This window comes from Phoca vitulina, unplaced genomic scaffold (genome assembly GCF_004348235.1).
Source record: "Phoca vitulina isolate PV1807 unplaced genomic scaffold, GSC_HSeal_1.0 scaffold4, whole genome shotgun sequence".
In the NCBI taxonomy this organism is placed as follows: Eukaryota; Metazoa; Chordata; class Mammalia; order Carnivora; family Phocidae; genus Phoca; species Phoca vitulina.
The window spans coordinates 64,787,428-64,808,849 of NW_022589707.1; the positions used below are offsets into that span (position 1 = coordinate 64,787,428).

At 38.4% G+C, this 21,422-nt stretch overlaps 1 protein-coding gene across 4 annotated transcripts in view; it reads right to left on the bottom strand.

Moving 5' to 3' along the window:
• Positions 1-21,422, bottom strand: part of CDK14 (cyclin dependent kinase 14) — a 547,444-nt gene that overhangs the window by 58,582 nt on the left and 467,440 nt on the right. The gene's annotated exons all lie outside the window — the stretch shown is intronic.

Here is a 21,422-nt window from a genome sequence, read left to right on the forward strand (position 1 = left end):
AAAGAAAGAAAGAAAGAAAGAAAGAAAGAAAGAAAGAAAGAAAGAAAGCCAAACAAGTGAGGGCTGGAGAGTTTCCCAAACCCTCCCTAGAGCAGAAAAGTAAAGTAAGGCCTGATCTGGTCCTGGCGGCTACTGTACTTAGCTTTAAAAGTCCCAAGAAGGGACCTGGGAAATCATTTATTCAAACTTTTGGCCACTGCATCCTTTGTTTAAAAGATATTTTAGATGGAAACATAACGAAGACAGCAGATTAAAGTGGAGCTACTTTGATGGGGAGAGTGATGGACTTGGAGTTCTGCCCGGTGTCGCCCCGCCCCCACCTCCCACGAGAAACCTCGAAGGGGATCAGAGGAGCAGCCACTGGCTTTCAAACTTGTTTTGGCCACAACTCATGGCAAAAACACATTTTATTAAGTGACTCAGTACAGGGGCACGTGAGCACATACAAACCCACACACAGAGCTGAGACAAAACTTCCATCAAACAATGCTCTTACTACACCTGTCATCTGACATTCTCCTTTCTCATCTTGTCTATTCCATTTAAGAAACACTATTTCCAGTCCACCGGATAATGATCACTGCACGTGAAGGGAGTTCAAAAGTACCACATTCAATGACAATCCTAAAATAATTGTATAGATAAGAAAATTTTGCTCATGTCTGCATGTTGTTGTCTTTAAGAAACTGAAGAGGAAGAAGTGCAGTGAGCAGTCATAAGCGGAGGCACTACCATTTGGATGTAGGGCTAATTCACTTGATCTCAGAAGGGCAGATTCCCTTGGTAGGGAGTCAGGAATGCTGACCTACGGCGATGTCTGGTCTTTTTTTCTTATGACACATCATGGGCCAAGTCCACAAAGGCTTCCACCATAGACCAGAAAAGCAGGGAAAGTCAGAATCTAGGCAACAAAAAGGAGGAGGAGAGACAACGTGTCTGTGTTTGAGTCTCTGCTTCCAGTTGATGCCCAAGGCTCAGTTTTATTTTTGTCCTTCATTCCATAAAACATCCTATGTCTTGCAATCTCCAATTTTATTTAAAAAAAAAAAAAAAAAAGCAGAAGAGAGGAAAAGAAATCCCAGCACAGTCATGACAACAGTTTGAAAATAAGTTGTCATTAATATACATAAAATCTATTCATGCTACAAAATTATCACCAACCTAAGGGAAAAAACCACCACCCCCTTTAACGAACAACAAGGAAAATCTTTCCAGTGGATTTGAAGAAATCGAAAGAGAATGCGAACGTGTCTTTGCAGAAAGAATTCCCAGCGTCTACTCCTTTTCTACCCTTAGGATGGTTGGGTACCATGCCAATCCAGTGGGAGCCACAGAATTTAAAGGTTTCACTGAACTTTCTACACTAACTTAAAAGACCCATCTCAAATACCATTTATTTAAATGTGTGTCCCTTTTCATTTTTCATTTTAGCAAGAGGCTGTAAGAAATACACCTTTGAAAAAAACAAAAAACAAAAAACAAACCTAGCCATGGTAAACGTACACGGAAGGCTTCAGACATACGTACTTCCACACCAAATCACAAAATGGGCTTTTCTAAATTTCTTTCTACAAAAATAAGAGAAAGTAATAAAAAAAGATAAAGCCTTCATACAGAATTGCAGCAATTATATCCCCACAGCTACACTATAACCCAAAACTTTGCAAAGGCTTTGATTATTGAACCATGGCTGAAGTGAATAATTTGCTTTTCACTATGAAAACAAGCACATTCATTCTCACCACAATGGAGAGAGGCAGTTTTAATTAAACCTTATCAAAAGATGAATAAAGAATAAACTCAATACCCATTCCACAGGACTCTATTTTCATCTGTTTAGTTTAAGCTTGCCATGTTCGTGCAATAATTATCCACTGTCCAAGGAATGCTGGTGTTGTGTTAATGTTGGTAAAGATTTAATTAGCTCAATTATCTGGAGAGTATTGAAGTGAGGCTCAGCACAGTACAAATTTCTTCAGGCTTTATACATACCTCCGATCAAAATACATGAAACTGAAATCTAAGTGAACAAAAGACTCTTACTTCTACAAATTCTACCACTGAAACAGTTCCATACTTCATAATTTTATTACTCCAACTGGGGAAAAAAAAAAAAAAAAAGAACCCTCAATATAAGTCTTTAGAAGTAGAACTCGTAAGTGAAGGCTTATCTTGGTGTGTGTGAGTGTGTGTATGCATGGTGCATACAGCTAACTTCCTAATCTGTAAATATGTTCTTAGAAAGTTAATTAAATTTGTCTTTTAGATAAATATTAATACCAAAAGTCCAGTCCTTTTAAAAATTTTTATCTTTTTCCTGTAGCCTCCATATAGTACGTTTTTCCCCGAAAATGAAGCATTTAAAAAGCACTGAAAGCACAGTAACACAGACAACTGTTTCAATCTGTCAGACACCAGGGAGACAGTAGGTTCATTTCAGAAAACAGATTGGCCCCCAGCGGCCTGACCTTCCTGGTGGGAAAGAGAACGCAGCGCTGTGCCTGACGAGCTGAGCAACAAAGAGGTATATTCAGGTCCCCCCAGTTCAGACACGCTTCTCACAGAGAAAAATGCAAAGCAGGAGAAAGAAATGCACCACTTCCAGCAAAGCAGAGTTTACTCAGTTCAGAGACGAGGATCTCAACAATAACAAAAAAATAACGTATTTAGGAAAGTAGCAAGCACCATTTTATCTACTCATTTATAACATCAGAAAGCTCTAATCTGGCCACTGCCAATGTCTTAGCTTCCAGCCTCACCTTGATCCAAACTCACTGATATTACAACATCAGTGGAAACCTGAAAATATGATTATCTTGATAAAAGGTTGCTTAATTACTTTACCAAATGAAGAGGGCATAACTGTCTTTCAGAAGCTGGTTCACGCTAATTTCAAAGTAAGCTTTCTATCTCTCTCTCTTTTTTTTACATGTGACAGGTTTCACCTTTATTTTGAAATTCAGAGGGGCATTTCCTTGTCTTTTAGACCCTCAGACAAACAGATTTTTCATTGCTTATTTTTATTTTGAATTTGTATAGGGTCTTCTTTGCAGGTCTCCAAAGGAGCCAAAAATCCAGCAAAAGTATCAACAACAATAAAAAAATTGACAAAGTAATATTTTTAATAAAAAAAAGTCTCAAGCTAAATTAGTTGCTATGAATAAATACCTACTTGTTTTCTAACTTCCAAGGTCAAGTTTTATTGTATATCCTACTTAATCAGCTATAAGCCACATTTAGTTTGTATGTTTTGAATTACGTATATATATATATACATATATAAAGCCCACATTTTCTGAAGCATTAAGCTCCACATGGAGGACAAATTTAAAAGGCACTCAGAATCGCCCACATTATCCTTACAGACAAGTACACTGTAGTTTTTTAAAACTCAGATTCTGTGTTTTAGTACATAACTTTCCTCAACTGTAAGGATTATGGGTACTTAGGCTCACACCAACGAGTGCAGTTGGAACAAGTCCTGATTTCTGACCCATAAATATCATGACGATTTATTACATAAGCAGGTATTGCAGATACACGCTCCTCACTATAAATGTGTGGACTATTAGAGAAACTTCTGCTGAAGAAAAGACCATCGCATACTCCATAGTCCACCACAGTTTATAAAAGGAGACATAGTTTGGACAATTGGACACACACCACAATCATAAGCTCATGTTGCCAGAGAAAAAATAAGGTTGGTCAGGTGGTGAGAAAGCTTTCTGCTTAATGGTCCAAATAGTTTGCCTCAACTTTAGACTTAAACACTTCAATCTCGGAAAATTCTGTGAAGAAACAGGGTAAAAATGATCCAGGGCAATCAAAAATTGTTTTTTTTAATCTGCCACATTTTTTGAGCCATCTTTTTTGGGAATTATGTTAAGGACTTCTTTGAGCTGGCAAAGAAAGACACAAGTATCGGTTGGTTTTACCTTGTTTTCTAGCCTGCAAACACTGCTGTGACTCACTCGGTGTGGCTCGAAAAGACATCCTTGAACTTCAGAGTATTTTGCGCAAGAACAAAGGGTGCTTGGGTTCAGTTTGCAACACAAGTCATTTTTACCACACAAATTCCCTTCTTTTGTGCTGGAAAAGGGGGATACTTTGAGCCCTTTGGGTTTAGAAGATCTTCAAACAGACAATAGTGTGCAAACAACCCTCAAGAACATAACTTTACTAGAACAACCTCAAGGCTGAGACCAAGGCTTTGAGAAAGGCCTCTTCAGATTTCCTTCTGCTCTCCACCCCGAACAAAGCCTGCCTGACAATACTGAAATCTCCTCCTTTCTTTGGATTAAACCCCCTTTGCAGGAAATGTATGCAAATGCCATCCGTGGCTCCCTTGTCTGAGGCTACTCTCACCCAGCTATCTTTTCTCTGTCTGGCTTCCCTGGCAGACCATCACCCGCCTGACACGGAGACCAGCCTGCCAATTCAACATCCTTCAAGGCTCTGACAGTCAGCTCCCCGGGCCTGCCACTGCCTCTAAAAGGGGCTCATTTAGTCGTAATTAACTATTCCCTGCATATTTCCTAAGGTATGGTAATTGTGCTAAAAGCCAACAAGTGAGGCATTCATTCTAGTTCTCATTTAAATCTTTTTTCCCCCCAGCAGTCTCCCTCCCTCTGCCTTCCTTCCACCCCACGCGGCCACCCCCCACCACACACACACTTTTCTTTTTTCACTCCTCCCAGGGAATATTTCAAGTCAAGAGATGGAATGAAGGTAGAAATTAGAAACTATAGGAAAACAGTTCAAAAACAAAGCTTACTGAATGGTGAAGTATCACATGGGAAGTCACAAAGAAAGTGAAAAAGAATTAACAGTGAATGTTTCATTGACACAAATATTCTACAAACGCATTTTTCTCCACCTATACATTTTTCTTCTCAAAATTTATTTTTACACTGCATTACAGATAAAAGATACAAATAAAAGGTACAAATAAAAGGTAATGATTTTGCCTCATCAGACTTTCTTCTTTATCCTTAAGCTGTAGACAAGACAGAGAGAAGGTCAAGAATCTTAATTTCTGACCTCTTGCAAACATTTCAGGTCCCAGGAAGTGGGCCGTGACCACCAAAGATTGTATTATGTTCTTGCAGGCAGACCAACGCTATCATGATCAGGAGAAGTTTTGGGGACGAGGTGAGGTGATAAATTATTTACCTCGAAGACTTTCCATCAGCCATGAGATGTTGAGCTGTAGTTAAATGGATTTAACTGGAAAACTGTCATGGCTTCCTTGCAATGTCTCCACGCTCTCAACACACAGAACAATGTTGTGCAATTAGTTTTGGCATAGGGAAGGAGACAATGTCCCATTAAAACAGACTCAAAAAACAGCCTCTTGAAAAATTTATTCAGATAAGCAGAAGGTGAAGAATCTGGAATTCCAAATTTTTATGCTGATGTGATTATTTTAGCTCTTCTATTTGCTTTGGCTAAACTACGTTTCCATGCTGTTCCTTAATAATTTGGACACTGCTATTTCTAGTGTTAATTTACCAGCATTTCTTAGGAGAATAGAAAATACTTTAAATAATGAAATGCTCTGTGGTTATAAATGAGTTTATTTGGCTTGGTATTTGACTCTGCATCATATGCTACTATCTACAGAGGAAAGTCTGGTAATGAGAGAACATCAAAGAGCTGGGACCCATTCAAGATGGCTCTGTGGTTGGAATTATAGTAAGAACCTACCATGGCTATAAAACTGTAAATTAACTAACTTTCTTAGTTATGCAATAAAATTTGTAAATCCATTTTTCTCTGTTAAACCAGGGATATACCAATTTAATGTATTTCCAGTCATTTTTCCTTACACATAAGTTTTATATATATAAGCAGAATGTTCTACTTTTTTCACATGATCCCATGTATTTCTGCATGTTCATTACTTTTATGACTATAATTTTTAAGGCTGGTATAATATTCCATCTAGTTTGGTATATCTTAATGTACTCAATAATTTCTTGTAAAAAACTTTAAGTGGTCCATTCTAAATAGTTTGTTTAATCTGTCTTATGTTAGTCGTTTTAACATTTTTTCTCTGTCATTATTGTCATCATGATCAAAAATGTTATAGAGTTACTAAATCTTAGGTGGTTTTAAGTAATTGGGTAGACAGACTTTAAGATCTTCAAATACTTAACAGTTTATTTGGATTTAGGCAAAAATGGGTAGGAAAACTAGAGTTTACTCTTATAGGAACTTAAAGCTCATAAATATGTTTGAATTTATTCATGAAAATAACTTTTGCACACCTACTGAGTGCTGACCACATTACAATTAAGACCATGAAGATCTAAATTCTTATACATTTCTTTCAATTCAAAAATCGTTTTAATTTTTTGAAGTATAGTTGATAGTCAATATTAGATTAGTTTCAGGTGTACAATACAGCAATTCCATATATATATGCACATATATTATATATGTGTATTATACATATATTACATATGTATATGTGTATATATACCTAAATTATATATGTGTGTGTGCGTATATATATGTATTATGAAATGTTCACCATGATAAGTATAGTTACCATTTGTCACCATTCAAAAGCATTACAACACTACAAAAGAAACTGTCTTAAATTTTTATCCCTGGAAAACTAGTTATCTCACGTTTTAGTTTTTGCATTTCCCCTAAAGTTCATATTGAAATTCTACCTATTCACAACACTTAAATTAAGGGAGTCATTATTCATTTCACAAAAAGATATGTACACAGAGAAGGCATACTGTTTCAACTAAAATTATTCATGCGTAACTTTCCAAGAAACATGTTACATACATGTTGAAAAATGTATACTAAAGGAACCATACCTATAATAGATTCACAAAATTTTAGGGCTGAAGGATGAATAGCTTTTCAGTCAAAAAGAAGGGTAAATATTGGTATAATTTCTAATATTCTAATATTATGTTAGCCATAACTGTGAATGGAATTTTATACATTTTCTTTACTTACTTTCAAGACATGATTTATCATAAGAAGTTCAAAGAAAAGAAAAAAATACTACATCTTCTTTCAAGTTGTTATATAGTCCCTAAAGGATCTTCCCAGCTTTAAGATGTTTTGATTCTTCTGTATTTGACCAGGAAGTTGTATATATTTCCCCACGGGCAATCACATTAAAATCCAAACTCTCTAGCATGTCATTCCAGACCATTCACAATCCAGCTTCAAATCTTGTTTTCAGTTCTGTCCCTTCTCACTTCTCCTATCCATGATGCTCTTTACCTTTACCACTTTGTGACATGACTTTGCTTTCAGTGTTTCCTCTGTGAGAAAACACCCTTCTCCTCCTTCTTGCCCATGGAAAATATAATTCCTCCCTTGGCTCAAAATCTCTTCCATTGTGAGACCTTTCCAAGCTCCACTGGCAGAATTAATTTTTACCTCATCTGTCCCCCAACGTAACTTCATGCAACTTTCTACTGTAGCCTTCATCATCCTGAAATTTAAATGTTCTTATCTGTGTCTCTAAATTGTGAGGGTCTTGAAGCTAGAAACTGTCCTATTCACTACTTCCTAGAACAGCACCAACATAATGGCTACTCAAAAAATATTTGCTAAAAGAACAGGAGATTATGGTATGATGAGTTAGTTGGATATTCACTAATTCAGTCAACATTTTAAAAATATTTAATGAGCATAAATTATGTGCCATACTAGGAAACGGAGATAAAATTGTGAAACGAGGATAAAATGTCACCAAATTCCTGTAGGCAGAGATTCAGATTCTAGTGGGGTTAGACAGACAAATCACAGGAGACTTCAGTACAGAGGGGATGAAACTTTGGCTTTATTCCCAACACGTGCAAAATAGTTATACATTTATTCATGTTCACGAAATATATTTCACATTCTGTTGGACATGTTGCAGAATCCTATCACTGATCATGAGTCAGCGGCTGGGCCATCTCTGATTTCCTAACTTGGACACTGTCCTCTTCGCCAGTGACTCCTCTCCTTCATTTCTACCCATTTTCAGGTGGAAGGTCTGAATCCCGAGAGTAATCCCTCCCCCCCGCCCAGCGCCCGAGTCCGACATCAAGCAGCCCTGTCCTCAGTTCAGGAACTCATCTTGAATTCCTTCGATCTGAGAACCTGTCCCAGACTTCCTGCTTCTCTGATTTTACTTTCTGAATATCACAGTGGCTTTAAAACCTCACCCGTCTTAACCTAGTGATCAGGGTCAACATGACCAGTGATAAGGCCTGTGGACATCATGTACTTCCTGACATGGTGTGAGGAGAAGAGCACTTCATCTGGGTGGTACTCTTCCCTGAAATCCATCACCATGAGACAACATCATGAGGGACATTCCACTACAAAATGCCTGAACAGTACTCTTCAAAAGAATCAAGGTCATGAAAAACAAGAGAATACTGAGAAACTATCACAGACCAGATGAGAGTAAGGAGACACGATGATTAAATGCCATGTGCTACTCTGCATGGGCTCCAGGAACAGAAGGACAGAAGTATGAAAACAGGTGAACTACAATCACAGTTGTAGTTTAATTACTAGTATGGTACCTACATTAATTTCTTAAGTTGATAAATGTACCATGGTTATAAAGGTGTTAATATTAGAAGTTGGGTGAAGGGCATCGCTTTCTGCACTGGTTTTATAACTCTTTTGTAAATTTAAAAGTATTTCAAAATAAGGAGTTAAGAAAATACAACCCTAATCTGATCGCTACTCATGCTGAATAGTTACTTTCAATTCTGAACCCCCAAATGTACCCAGATTTCTACAAGTGACCTCATAGCAGTGGGTAGGGAAAGACCTGAGTTCATTCTCCTAAAAGAAGCTGAATTTACGGAGGGGGAGAAGAACCATGAGAGACGATGGACTCTGAAAAACAAACTGAGGGTTCTAGAGGGGAGGGGGTTGGGAGGATGGGTTAGCCTGGTGATGGGTATTGAGGAGGGCACGTTCTGCATGGAGCACTGGGTGTTATGCACAAACAATGAATCATGGAACACTATATCTAAAACTAATGATGTAATGTATGGGGATTAACATAACAATAAAAAAAAATTAAAAAAAAAAAAAAAAAAAAAAAACCTAAAAAAAAGAAGCTGAATTTATACTGAGTCTGCTCTGGGTGCTGTTCTAGCAGTCCTCCTGAGTCCTATACACAAGCTATGTGAACTGGCCTGATGCTTTAGAATCATCTAGTCAGAGCCTCTCCCTACAAGGTCAAAACTAATGTGTTAAAAAAAAAGGAAAGTCGCAGTCTAAAAAACTAATATATAGAAAAATTCTTTTAAGAACTGGCCTACTAGGGGTGCCTGAGTGGCTCAGTAGTAGGTTAAGCATCTGCCTTCTGCTCAGGTCATGATCTCAGGGTCCTGGGATCCAGTCCTGCATCAGGCTCCCTGCTCAGCGGGGAGCTTGCTTCTCCCTCTCACTCTGCCCTTCCCCAACTGCTTGTGCTCTTTCTCTTTCTCTCTCTCAAATAAATAAATAAATAAAATCTTAAAAAAAAAAAGAATTGGCCTACTAATCATCAAGGGCATAGTAAATGGTACTCTACTATAATTTTCAGATGGCATCTGTGTGAACACAAGAATAAGGATTTACACCCATCGTAAATTGAAAAACTGAGATATTCAATTAGATGGTTAGAACTGGGATAACTTTATAAAGAAAAAAGATTGCACTGAATAGCAATTTATTAAAAGGGGAAAAATATTACCAATATTTTTACCAGTTAGCATGTTAGAGTTAATGAATGGCATTGCTGATATAGAGTAGTGGCTCTCACATTTTTTGGTGGTTAAGGATACTTTATACTCTGAAAAATTACAGAGGACCCCCAGGGGCGCCTCAGTGGCTCAGTCGGTTAAGCATCTGACTCTTGATTTCAGCTCAGATCAGCATCTCAGGGTCCCCCTCGGGCTCCACACTCAGTGGGGAGTCTGCTGCACTCCCTCTCCATCTGCCCTTCCCCCACTCGTGTGTGAGCACACTCTCTCTAAAATAGGTAAATAAATCTTGAAAAAAATGATAAAAAAAATTATAGAGGACGTTCAAAGATCTTCTGTATATACGGATTATAACTATAGATATTTACCATATTTGAAACTAAAATTGATACTTTAAAATATTAATTTATTAGTTCATTAAAAACCCATTGTGTTAACATTAAATATTATTTTAATAAAAATAACTATATTTTTCAAACAGAATTAGTGAGGGGGTGGCACTGCTTTACAATTATGCAAATCTTTTTTTAAATGTCTAGCTGGATCCAAACAGTTGGATTCTCATATCTGCTTCTGTATTTAATCTGTCCTATGATATACTATTTGGGTTGAAGCAAGTGAAGAAAATGTGGCCTCTCCAGATACATAGTAGGAAAAGAAGAAAGTATTTTAATAGACCTTTCAGATAATCATGGATATATATTCTTTTATATCACAACAAAACTCAAGAAGTAGTAATTTCTTTTTTTTTTTTTTAAAGATTTTATTTATTTATTTGAGAGAGAGTGAGTGAGTGAGAGCACAAGTGGGAGGAAGGGGCAGAGGAAGAAGCAGGCTCCCCACTGAGCAGGGAGCCTGATGTGGGGCTCGATCCCAGGACCCTGGGATCATGACCTGAGCCGAAGGCAGACACTTAACCGACTGAGCCACCCAGGTGCCCCAACAAGTGGTAATTTCTTAAGGGTCAGCTGCACTGGGAAATCTGAAATGGTATCAGTGAATTCTTCGTATTCTTTATTTTAACATCTATTGGTTTATTTCATACTTCCAGTGAATATTTTATCCATGCAGTGATTTTCTAAAATCATGCACTGGTCATTTGGAAAATACAGGTTCAATGTGTTAGAGATTTTTCAAACATTGACACATTTCACTATATAATATCACCAGCCGTCTCACTTGAGAAGTGTTTGGGGAACTATCAAGCTCACAGGGGCAAATAAAGTTTATGATAGCTTCCCCCAGTTCTAATTTTCTATTGAAAGCTTTAATTTTATCATTGACAGCAAAGGCTATCAGTTGTTTTCCTTGGGTGACAGACTCACTTTTCATTCATGTTTGACAAAAATGCCAGGAAGAAAAACAGCTAGTAAACCTTGCAACTCAAACACCTGCACTGGAGCTTCTCCTCGAGACAACCACAGTAACTCGGTATATGGAGATGGCTTATGCCAACTGCCCAGTTAGTCACACAGAATATCAAGACATTTACTCAAAGCGAGAGGTGTAAGAAAATGAATCACAGTTCTTCATGAAGGACATTATTAAGCGAAACTGCCTTTGAAAAACACCACTGTGTAGTGGTAAAACAAAACACCAAAAAAAAAAAAAAAAAAACAAAAAACCACAAAAACCAAAACCCAAAAACCCCACACCAAAAACTAGTGCCTACAAATACAGTTCGGTGCCACCGCCTTGTTTCATGCTGGGGAGCCAGGAGTTTTACTTACCATTGCTTTTGCATCACTACTGAAAATGTCCTCAGTGCAAAAGGCAAAGAACATCTTAGTTTTATTATGAAAACAATTTTGACCCCCATGGAGCCTCTGGGGATCCCCAGGGTATAGAGACCATACGTTGAGAACTGCTGATACAGACGACAGTTATAAGGATGCTTTATCTGAGGGGACCTTATCTTAGGAGAACCCACAAATCCGAAGGCGAAACTTTAAATAACAAGGTGACTCAATCTCTAAAGCAGTGAAGATATTCAACAAAGGGAATGCTAAATACAAGAATGTCAGTATGTGTATCAACTACTATTTTAGTTAATAGAGAGAAGATTAATTGAGAAGAATACAGAAGAGTGGAAGTTCTACAAAGTCTGTGATTGCAGAGTTGACTGTGGAAGGCCAAATTGAGGGCAGGAAATGGAGAAAAGGATGGCGGATGAGACCAGACATGAACACGCACACCACATTCACCTCCGGGTCTGCATGGCCAGATAGCTCCAGCTTGCCCGTCTTGAGAGGTAAGGACATCTTAGTTAAAAATTAGTCTGAACGCTGGGAACTCACTTGTGGATGACTAGACTCAATTCTCTTCTTACTAAAAAAATTTTTTTTTTGACAATCGTTTCTCTCAAAATAGTTGATTTATTCATTTTTTCGAATACATCTGTCAGTTATTAACAAATTGAGTTACTGTGACAGAATAAAAAAAAAAATCTTAACTTTAGATGAACCATTTCAAATAGTATTTCATATATTTTTTTTCAAAGGCCAGCTTCTGGACCACACAATAAAACTCCCAAATGAGGGGATGAGTGGATTCACGCTGATGTTTAAAGTTTTAGATTTGACAAAACTAATGCAGTATATCTTGACAGCTATATTCAGTAGCTTAATGCTAAGCTTTTTATGCTGAATACAGAACAGAATGCATTTTCCACCAGTGTTTTGACTAGGAGGTTTTAAGATTCCTAGTCACTTAAGGCAGCAGTCTGAGACTGCTTGATAAAACAAGCATTGGCTATTTCATAACTGCCTCGTAAAAGGTTTCAATATTTAAGAGAAAAGAGAAACTCAAGGCAAAGACATTTTGAAAATATATGCTTTAACCAAAATCTGGACGCTAAGTAAATATCCTTTAGTAAACACCCAGAAAGACTTGCAGCTGTGGCATCTGTGACTTAAAATAACAAGATGAAGATCTCCAAGTAAAAGATAAATGATATCATAAAAGTTCCTTATCAAAAAAAAGGCATTTTCTGATGGAATTTATGCAGCGAAAGGCTTTAGGCTGAAGCTCATCTCATACACTGTAGAAATACTGGAAGCTTTCAATTTGGAGTTCAGTCTGAATACATGAGAGGCAATATTCTTTTCTGTTTTGCCACTACATTCTCTTTTTACAAACTGCAGATTAATTTTTCCTGTGAGGACACCTTTTTGGTTTAGTTCTGTCTGTAACTATGGCTACTGTAAGTTGTTGACTTTATGGCAAAATATCAAATTTTAGATGAACTGACAACTAGGCAGTAATGAAATCGGAGAGCTTCCCCTTTAAAAAAATTAAAATTTTAACATTATGCCAAAATATGATACAGTCATATTCTAAAATATACATACATATTTTCACATGGATTAGATCTACATCTCCCAAAGGGCAAATGCTCTCTTCTATAAATGAGAATGCAGGAGAATCGAGAACCCTGGTTCGATTTGTGCAGCCTAGCTAACCACTGAAGATAAACACCAGCCCTGTTATAATTCAGTATGCAACTGAGCTAGTCTTCCATGCCAGCAAAGGGGAAAAAAAAAATCCTTCTTCTTTTCTGAAGTTGCCCATCTCTATCCGTTTCTGTTGCAATTGCCACAATTGCCCAGATAAAACATTTGAGAGTATGTCAGCTTTAATTAATGTAACATGACCTGATCATTTCCACAGTTAAGAATAAAGAAGTTTGCATTCTTCAAATCCAAAGCTCAACCTGGAGATTATGCTAAGTTGCTTCATTCATAGTCCATACTCCTCTGCTCATGTCAGAAGGACAGCATTTGTCCCCTCTAGTGATAAACAAATTATACATGAAATCAATTCCACTTCACAATCATTTTCCCTATTGGGTATTATCTTTCCTTCTCTGCTCCCTCCAGTTAAGCCCACATCCTGTAACTTGCTAATGAGCTGGGGGCTTTCTGTTCCAGGTGGCACCCCCTGCCTCGAAGTCATGACATTTCCCATTTCGAATGCTGCTGGCATTTTTCGACAGCTCCTGCTAACTAGCCTTTTTGACCTGCACTAAGAGGAACTCATCTGATCGAATCCTCTAACCTGCCAATCATTCCAGCAAATGATCTTCACAGTCACTCCCAAGGCAGGAATGGAAAAAAAAAAGGAAATGTGAACGAGAGAATGAGGGAGTAGGCAAGCGGTTGCCTCTGCAGCTACCTAATGAGAATACTTTAAGTCTCTGAGGCAGCTGAAACACTGAAAAACTGGTGGGAAAATTAGGACACAACCGAATGCCTGGCTCTGTAATTACTGATTTCTTTCCATCCTGAGATCGTTTTGAGAGCAACACCTCTGAGATGTGCCAGTTTCTAGAGAACACAAGAACACCCTACCTTTGCAGAGAAAATAGATTTATTTCTCCTGCCACTATCAATATGCAATTCTCATAATCCCACTCTGCCAAACAGCATCCTTTGCAGAATTAATTATGTGCTATAAGCTTGTTAAGTGTGCATTTATTTGTAAACTAGGGATGATTATCATGTTTGCCACAATGAAGAAAGGACGTCTTTTTTTTTTTTTTTTCCCCAGGCATATTTTAAATGTTGCCACCATTTAGGGGTGTTGATTTTTACCCATTTACATAAAAACAAACAGGTATGGTGGAGGCTGGCTTTGTGCTCAGGGAGGATTTAACACTGACAAAATAGGATAATCTGGGCATTCCTAATTAATGGAGATAAAATAATTTTTTCCTTCCAGATTTTTTCTTGCTGTGCACAATCAGTTTATTTAGTGGGTTCCCAGCAGAAGGAATACCCAATTACTTTAGGAAGAAAGATCCAGTACACGGGATCACTACCCTAGGTATCTCAGTATGAAGTAGATTTGTTGACCAAGGAATGATACAATATAATTATGTGTTATCATTACACTATTGTATGTAATAATGTAAAATAAATACTGTATATGATTTAATTGCACATGATAATCACACATCTTTCCCCATTTATAGTAATTAGGCCAATAGCCCCATTTACAGTAATTATTATATGTAATTGAGGGCATTTTACTAATTGCATTGAAAATGATAATCTGGAGCAATTAAAAATCCAAGGGCACTATACATAATGCAAACTACATTAAAAGAATGGGGATAATTTAAAGGAAAAAAAAATTCACCCAATATGGAAGTTAACAGTGCAGTATTTGATTCCATGCTTGGCATACATGGTGATATCTATTCTGAGATAAATTTCCATCAATTTCTACAACTTTGGTATTTTGTTCTAGACCTTGTACATTATTTCCTTGGGTGGAAAAATAATCCTTGGACTAATCTATGATGTTATCCTAGCAACTCTAGGACTGTTGAAAATTATTCTACTTGGCTGTGTGAGTGTATTGTGTGTGTGTGTGTGTGTGTGTCTCTGTGTGTGCACTGGTAAAGGAAACAGCTATCCTAAATTCCAAAAGAGACTCAGTAAATTATTCATTTGCACAACCAATCTGATGTTCTTAAAAGCTTTATTCATAGAAGCATCTCAGAGTATTGCAAACATTTTGTTAAATATACTTGTAATAACTTAGCTAAAATGTTTAACTTTGTTAGACTTGAAATACATTTGGGTTGTAGTTTTCATTACATTTGCTCTCTGGAATTTTAATGTGCCTAAGGACCTGAATCCCTGGCTTTTGTCCCAGGGTCCCAGGGTCTATCCCTCCCTGATCCCATTCCCTGTTTCTACCCAGACAAAGCTTCCATGTGAGGAATATCTCAGGAGGAGTGATGAGCATCCATGGGACAATGGGAATAGTTTCAAGCTTCTTTTTGCCTTCCTTTCTCGACATTGTCATTTAGACATTGTCCTCCATGCATTCAAATGTCATCCCAGACCATCAACCCACTTCAACTCAAACAGCCTCCTTTTATGCTCAGACACTTCTTAGAGCATCCGCAAACCACAAAGACTGTCTAGTGGGACTCAGCTGCTATCCTGGTATTAATAATACAATACAGTGCACTTAGGGCATAGACGATTCCCTCTGTATCCCAAATTCGTAAGAATCAACATTAAATGAAAGGGAAAAATAGAGCACCTGAACTGATTATAACTACTTGTTATATGTGACTGCTAACTTCATAATAGTTTGGCCAAGCATTCTAATAGATATCTTGCTTACTAGCCACATCACACCTTGTGCCCATTACTTATAAGAAAGCTTCATTCATATTATGCTGCTGGCTAAATAGTCCCTAAGAAATTAATTTGGGTTTTAAAAAGACAGAAGATGCAAGTTGCAGTGCCTTCCCCCACCCTCACTCCACAATTTGAAAGCTCATCTGACCTGGAAAATTGAATCACAAAAATATAGCTAATTTTTGAGCATCCATGGACTGATGAACCAATTTGTGGAGCATCACACCAGTTTCTTCTCTTTTAGCCATTTTGCTTTTAAAAACTTTCAGAGAAAGGAAAAAGAAAAGCAAGGGCAAAAAAACTATTATTATTTTTTTTAATTTAAAAATATGACTCTGGGGGCACCTGGGTGGCTCAGCGGTTAAGCGTCTGCCTTTGGCTCAGGTCATGATCCCAGGGTCCTGGAATCGAGCCCTGCATGGGCTCCCTGCTCAGTGGGAAGGCTGCTTCTCCCTCCCCCTCTCCCCCTGCTTGTGATCCCTCTCTTGCTGTGTCTCTCTCTGTCAAATAAATAAATAAAATCTTTTAAAAAAATATCACTCTGAATTCTGCTAATTTTAAGAAAAGCACACTGAAATAGTTAAAGGTAATGGAGCATCATGTATGTAAAAACAATGATTTAGAAAAACAACGTGTATATATACGTGTGTGTGTGTGTGTGTGCATATGTGTATGAGAAAGAGAGTGAGAGGGAAGGATGGAGAGAAAATGAGTATGATAAAGCAAATGCAGTAAAATGCAAATACTGGGGGAAAATAGGTGAAGGGTATCAGGACTTCTTTGCACTATTCTTGCAACTTTTCTAGAAGTCCGAAATTATGTCATTCTAAAAAAATACTTTAAAAAAATGCACCCTGGATGAAGCATGATATATTTAACTTTATTTTCATTCTGCTCTGTGACAATCCCAGGACATAATTAAGCAGACTTAGATAGTAAAGGCCTCTGAGTCCTTTGCTAATCCATTCACAGGGTTGGTGGTGGTGACGCAGGGTACAGATCAGAGGTGACCCAAGGAGAGGGAAAGGGGAGGGACAGAGAAGGGAGGGAGAGAAGAGAAGGGACAAGCATCCTTAGCCCACTATTTTGCATCAGAGTTTAGAGGAGATAATAGACTCTCTAGGGTGGAGGGAAGCTAAGGAAAGGGGGGTGGAGGTAGGGTGGGGAAAACTAAACCGCCAACATTCCAGCCTCTTCTCAATCGGGTGTTCATAACATGCATTGTGCATCTGTGGTTCACAGCACCGTCAATTTCCTGAATAAGATGTATTTTTTCATCTGCAGCAATGTAGGGGTAATGACAAAAACCAGGGATTCTTTCAGTTAAAATCTGTGAGGAACACTAAGGTTTGTTTCCTCCTCTGCTTGTTATTTCCACAACTATTGTCACCTGCATGAGACAACAGAGATAATAAAACTGTAGTCGTTTGATAGGGAAAAAAAAAATCTGTAGGATCATGCAGAAAGTAAGTTCTTGCCGGAAAAAAACCCAGAAAACTTCCTGCTGCTAAAGGAAAGCTACAACTAATACTTGCATTTCTTACACTGTGGTTAGTATTAATGAGTATTATCTCCTTTTGTGTCTACAGTTGAGAAAATGCAACATGGCTTAAAAAGACCTTTCATCAAAAAAAAAAAAAATCACACAATGAGGGTGCTGTCATGCCATTAAAATTGGAATTTCCCTCTGTACTTGTTCGATTTTGTTTTCCTTCATAGTCTACAGGCCAGGCAAGGTGCCTTCTGGCTATACTCTGGGCTTTGTAGAAGCTTCAGGGGCTGCTAAAGCCAGAACTCTCTCCTGAGGCGTTCCTTAAGAGAAGACTGGCCCCGTTCACAGCTCAGCTGACTGGATCAGGGCTCGGCGCTGGGCCCAGGGCAATCCAGTCAGACTGACACAACAGCCTAGCTCAAAGCTTTGCTTTCTGCTTCACGAGGATGCCTACACCAATCAGCGCTGCTCCTGCAGAAGGTTTGAATCCGAGTAAAAGAGCTCACTGAGAGGCTGTCCTGGAAATGGAGGGACGAAGGGAAATGACAATAAGCAGGATTCATGAATAAGCAGAAACAAGCCGGTGGAAGCCATGAGATGAAGAGGAGAGGGAAATGGTAGCAGAGGCACGGCCAGAAAAAGCAAGCCGCCATCATGTCACGCACCGAGGACAGCAAGAGCCAGCCGCGTCGGCAGGAGCGGTTACCAGAGCTGAGCTGGTGGCTAAGGTGGTAGGCAAAGTAAGGCTCCTGCTGGATTCTGATGGACACCCAGTCTTCGTGAGGCCTGTCTATGCAGCTGCGTGGACCGTCAGCCTTGCTCTGCCTAATTTCCCGAAGCAACCTCAACAAAGACCACTGTTAACTGAAGAAACCTGACCGAGTCCACTCCCTCGTGGTCTCCCCGGCCCCACTGCACAGCTCTTCCTGTCATTCTCAACGATCTGTCTCTGTCCCTCGCACCTGGCCACCTGTCTTCTCAATGGAAGGTGTCCCTTCCTCACACAATTCAAGCTTCTCTTAGACGGCTATAATCCAGAATTGAAACATAGTTTTACTGATTGAATGCAGTTTTAATTTTCCCGATTCTTTTTTTAAAAAGGCAGGCAGGGGCAATGAGCTTCACCAGTGCCATCCAGTAGAGTGTTCTGTGACGCTGGAAAGGTTCTGCATCTGCCCTGTCCCCAGTATGTGGCCATGAGTCATGTGTAGCTAATGAGCACTTGACATGGGGTTCTGCTACTGAGGAAACAAAATTCTAATTTAATTTTAATTAATTAAAAATTAAATGGAAAGAGCCACACGTGGCTAGTGGGTTACCCTGTTGGGAGAGCATAACTCTGCGCTATTCTTCCTTAAAAGAATATGGAAGGGAAGGAAAGGGATGGATCTTCCTAGTCTGTCTTTATCCAGTCCTGACCCAAATAAGTTGATTATTTTACTTCATAAATATAGAGTTCTCGAATATTTACTGAAGATTCCATCATATGTGGTTCAAGGGCTACCTGCATTAACATCCTTTGGGGTCCTTCAAAGTGCAGATTCATGAACCCCAGGAACCTGCAGTTTTAAAAAACTCCCCAGGGCATGAGAACACCTGCTTTACTGAACATTCAGATAATGATGCCAGAGGGTCTTTCTTACCCCTGTATTCAGCAAAAGGAGTAGACAGAGTGATCATGCAGTTTCCGTCTCAATTCAGAATGACTGGAAAATTAAGCTCAGCGTAGGGGCGTGTTTGGAATTGCTATATGGAAATATAAGTGATACAAATGGATGTGGCATTTGATAGCTTCTGGTCTTCGGGAAAAATTTCAATGTACATTTCCAGGCTCTCTCAGACTTTAGGATGGTCTTACCCTTCAATGCTGGTAAAAAGAGTGGGGACAATCTATGAAAGCATTAGTCTACTAACATTTTTAGAGGATAACAACATGTAGGAAGTACAGTATTTTGATCATCCAGTGGCACCTACCCCATTTTTAACTTAGGTGGAGGCAGTTTTCTTCTCATTTAATTTGGTTATAAGACTCTGAACCAAAATTGCTTTCTGCTGCAAAGAAAAATGCTTCTCATTAGCTTTTCCACTAAGGCCACTTTTTGCAAATCCAGGATTATTAACTAAATAATTGAAGTGACCTTAGTATGCAAGTTTAGAAACAATTTGGCACTGAGGTATAGGAGGAAAGTTAGAACAGTTCTCCATCATTTCAAAAACAGAAGTGATTCAATGCATTTTTCATCCTGATTCTGCGCAACTCCCCAAAGAGAGACGGCTGAAATGCTAGATTACAGTGTTAGCCTCATTGGGCCCTCAACCTCTTTTCCACCCCTCTTCTTCCCAATTTCTCTAGGTTTTACAAAGAACTGGGAAGTTTGAGAAAAATTAAACATGCCACAGCTTGCTCTAAACAGTTAATTAATTCATCAACAACAAAATCAAAATCTAGGGAATTACATGTTTTTCTATACAAATGCTCTTATTTATGTAGACTTTTTGCTCTGTCATATCTACAATATAGACATTAATATTCAGCTATTGGTCAGAAGAAGTTCCACTGCACAGATGTATTAGGCCAATATATAGGCTGTACTATTTGATTTCTAAGATGGCCTCATTTGAGTGAAATTAAAAACGCACAAAGGTGAAAAATTAAAATGGTTTCTTTTTCTGCTGGCTGACAGAAAACTCTTAAAATCCAGCTTCCCTGTAGCTTTTCCGAGAAAAGAAAAACTTAGATGTTTCCTCACTATAATGTTGACTCAAGCTGAGGTATTTGGATTTGGAAGAAAGCAACATAAACTATAATATTAAAGCCTCAAAAATTGATGTGAAAAGGAGAAAACTCATAGAGAACATATTTATATTATTATCAAATAGTTCTAGAGGAAGGAGTTTGTATAACCTTAAATCTAGCTCAAAAAATATACTGCAAAGAAAACACATTTTTTTGTAAAAGCTTTCAAATACGGATGACTGAAGTTCTGAGCACCTCTTTTTATAAACCTTTTTTTAATTAGCAATTTCTGAGACCTTACGGGCACTGTTTCTGTCCAATCAGCTTCATTTGATTTTGCAAGGAGAAGCTGACCTGAAGCACCTTCTAGCAGCTTTGACTAGCTAGGTAGGCTCGGGTCAGAGATCTTAAAAGAGCAGAGAAGAAAAGACACACAGCCCTGTGACTGAAATTCAAGCCTGCTTGTGTGCTGGGCGCATGAGGCAGCACAAATACAGTCCATCTTTTGTTTTAACTGAATTGGCTTCGGGATTTCTGAAGCCAGGGGCCCTCATTATGGTAATGCAGGTTAAACACTTTAAAAAGCATATTCTACAAACCTCATGAATTAAACCTGTTCTCAGAACCAGGAGGTAACTCAGCCCACTCTTTGTGTGACCAACTGAAATTCAGAATGGGAGTACAAACACTAGGGAGGGAGTGAACTTGTGCTTCTAGGTAACTTTGTATCCAATGGGGGGAAATAACCTGAAGAATGAAGAATCTTACTGTTACATATGGAGCAGCGAGTCTATTAGTAACATTTTCTGACTGGCATTTACACACCATGTTTTACCTGGGGAGCTTTCACTTCCATCATTCATCCATCACCACCATATTCCTGAGAGGCCAAAATTGGCCCCCACGTTGATGTAGGCAACAGCAAAGTCCTCCACATAACTCAAGGTTTTGGCAAATCACCCCCAAGACAAGGTGGACAGTTTCATTTGTTCTTTTCACCATGGTGGCAATTCAGCCTATTAACATATCTCGTATTAAGAAGGAGAAGAAGGAAGAGGGGCTCTTGCAATACTGTCTATATCCTTCGATTCACTGGAACATTTAATTACTGAATATCCACATGAGCAAGGAACACATATGGGCTAGCAAATAAAAAGCCTTCCCCACAAAAAAGTGTGTTCTCCATTTGCTTCAGAGTTATGTTACATTATAAAATCTTAAAAAAAAAACAACAAAAAAACCCAGAAAGATATATATAGGCAGAAAATTCCCAAAAAACCCAGACGTTTCCATCTGGCAAT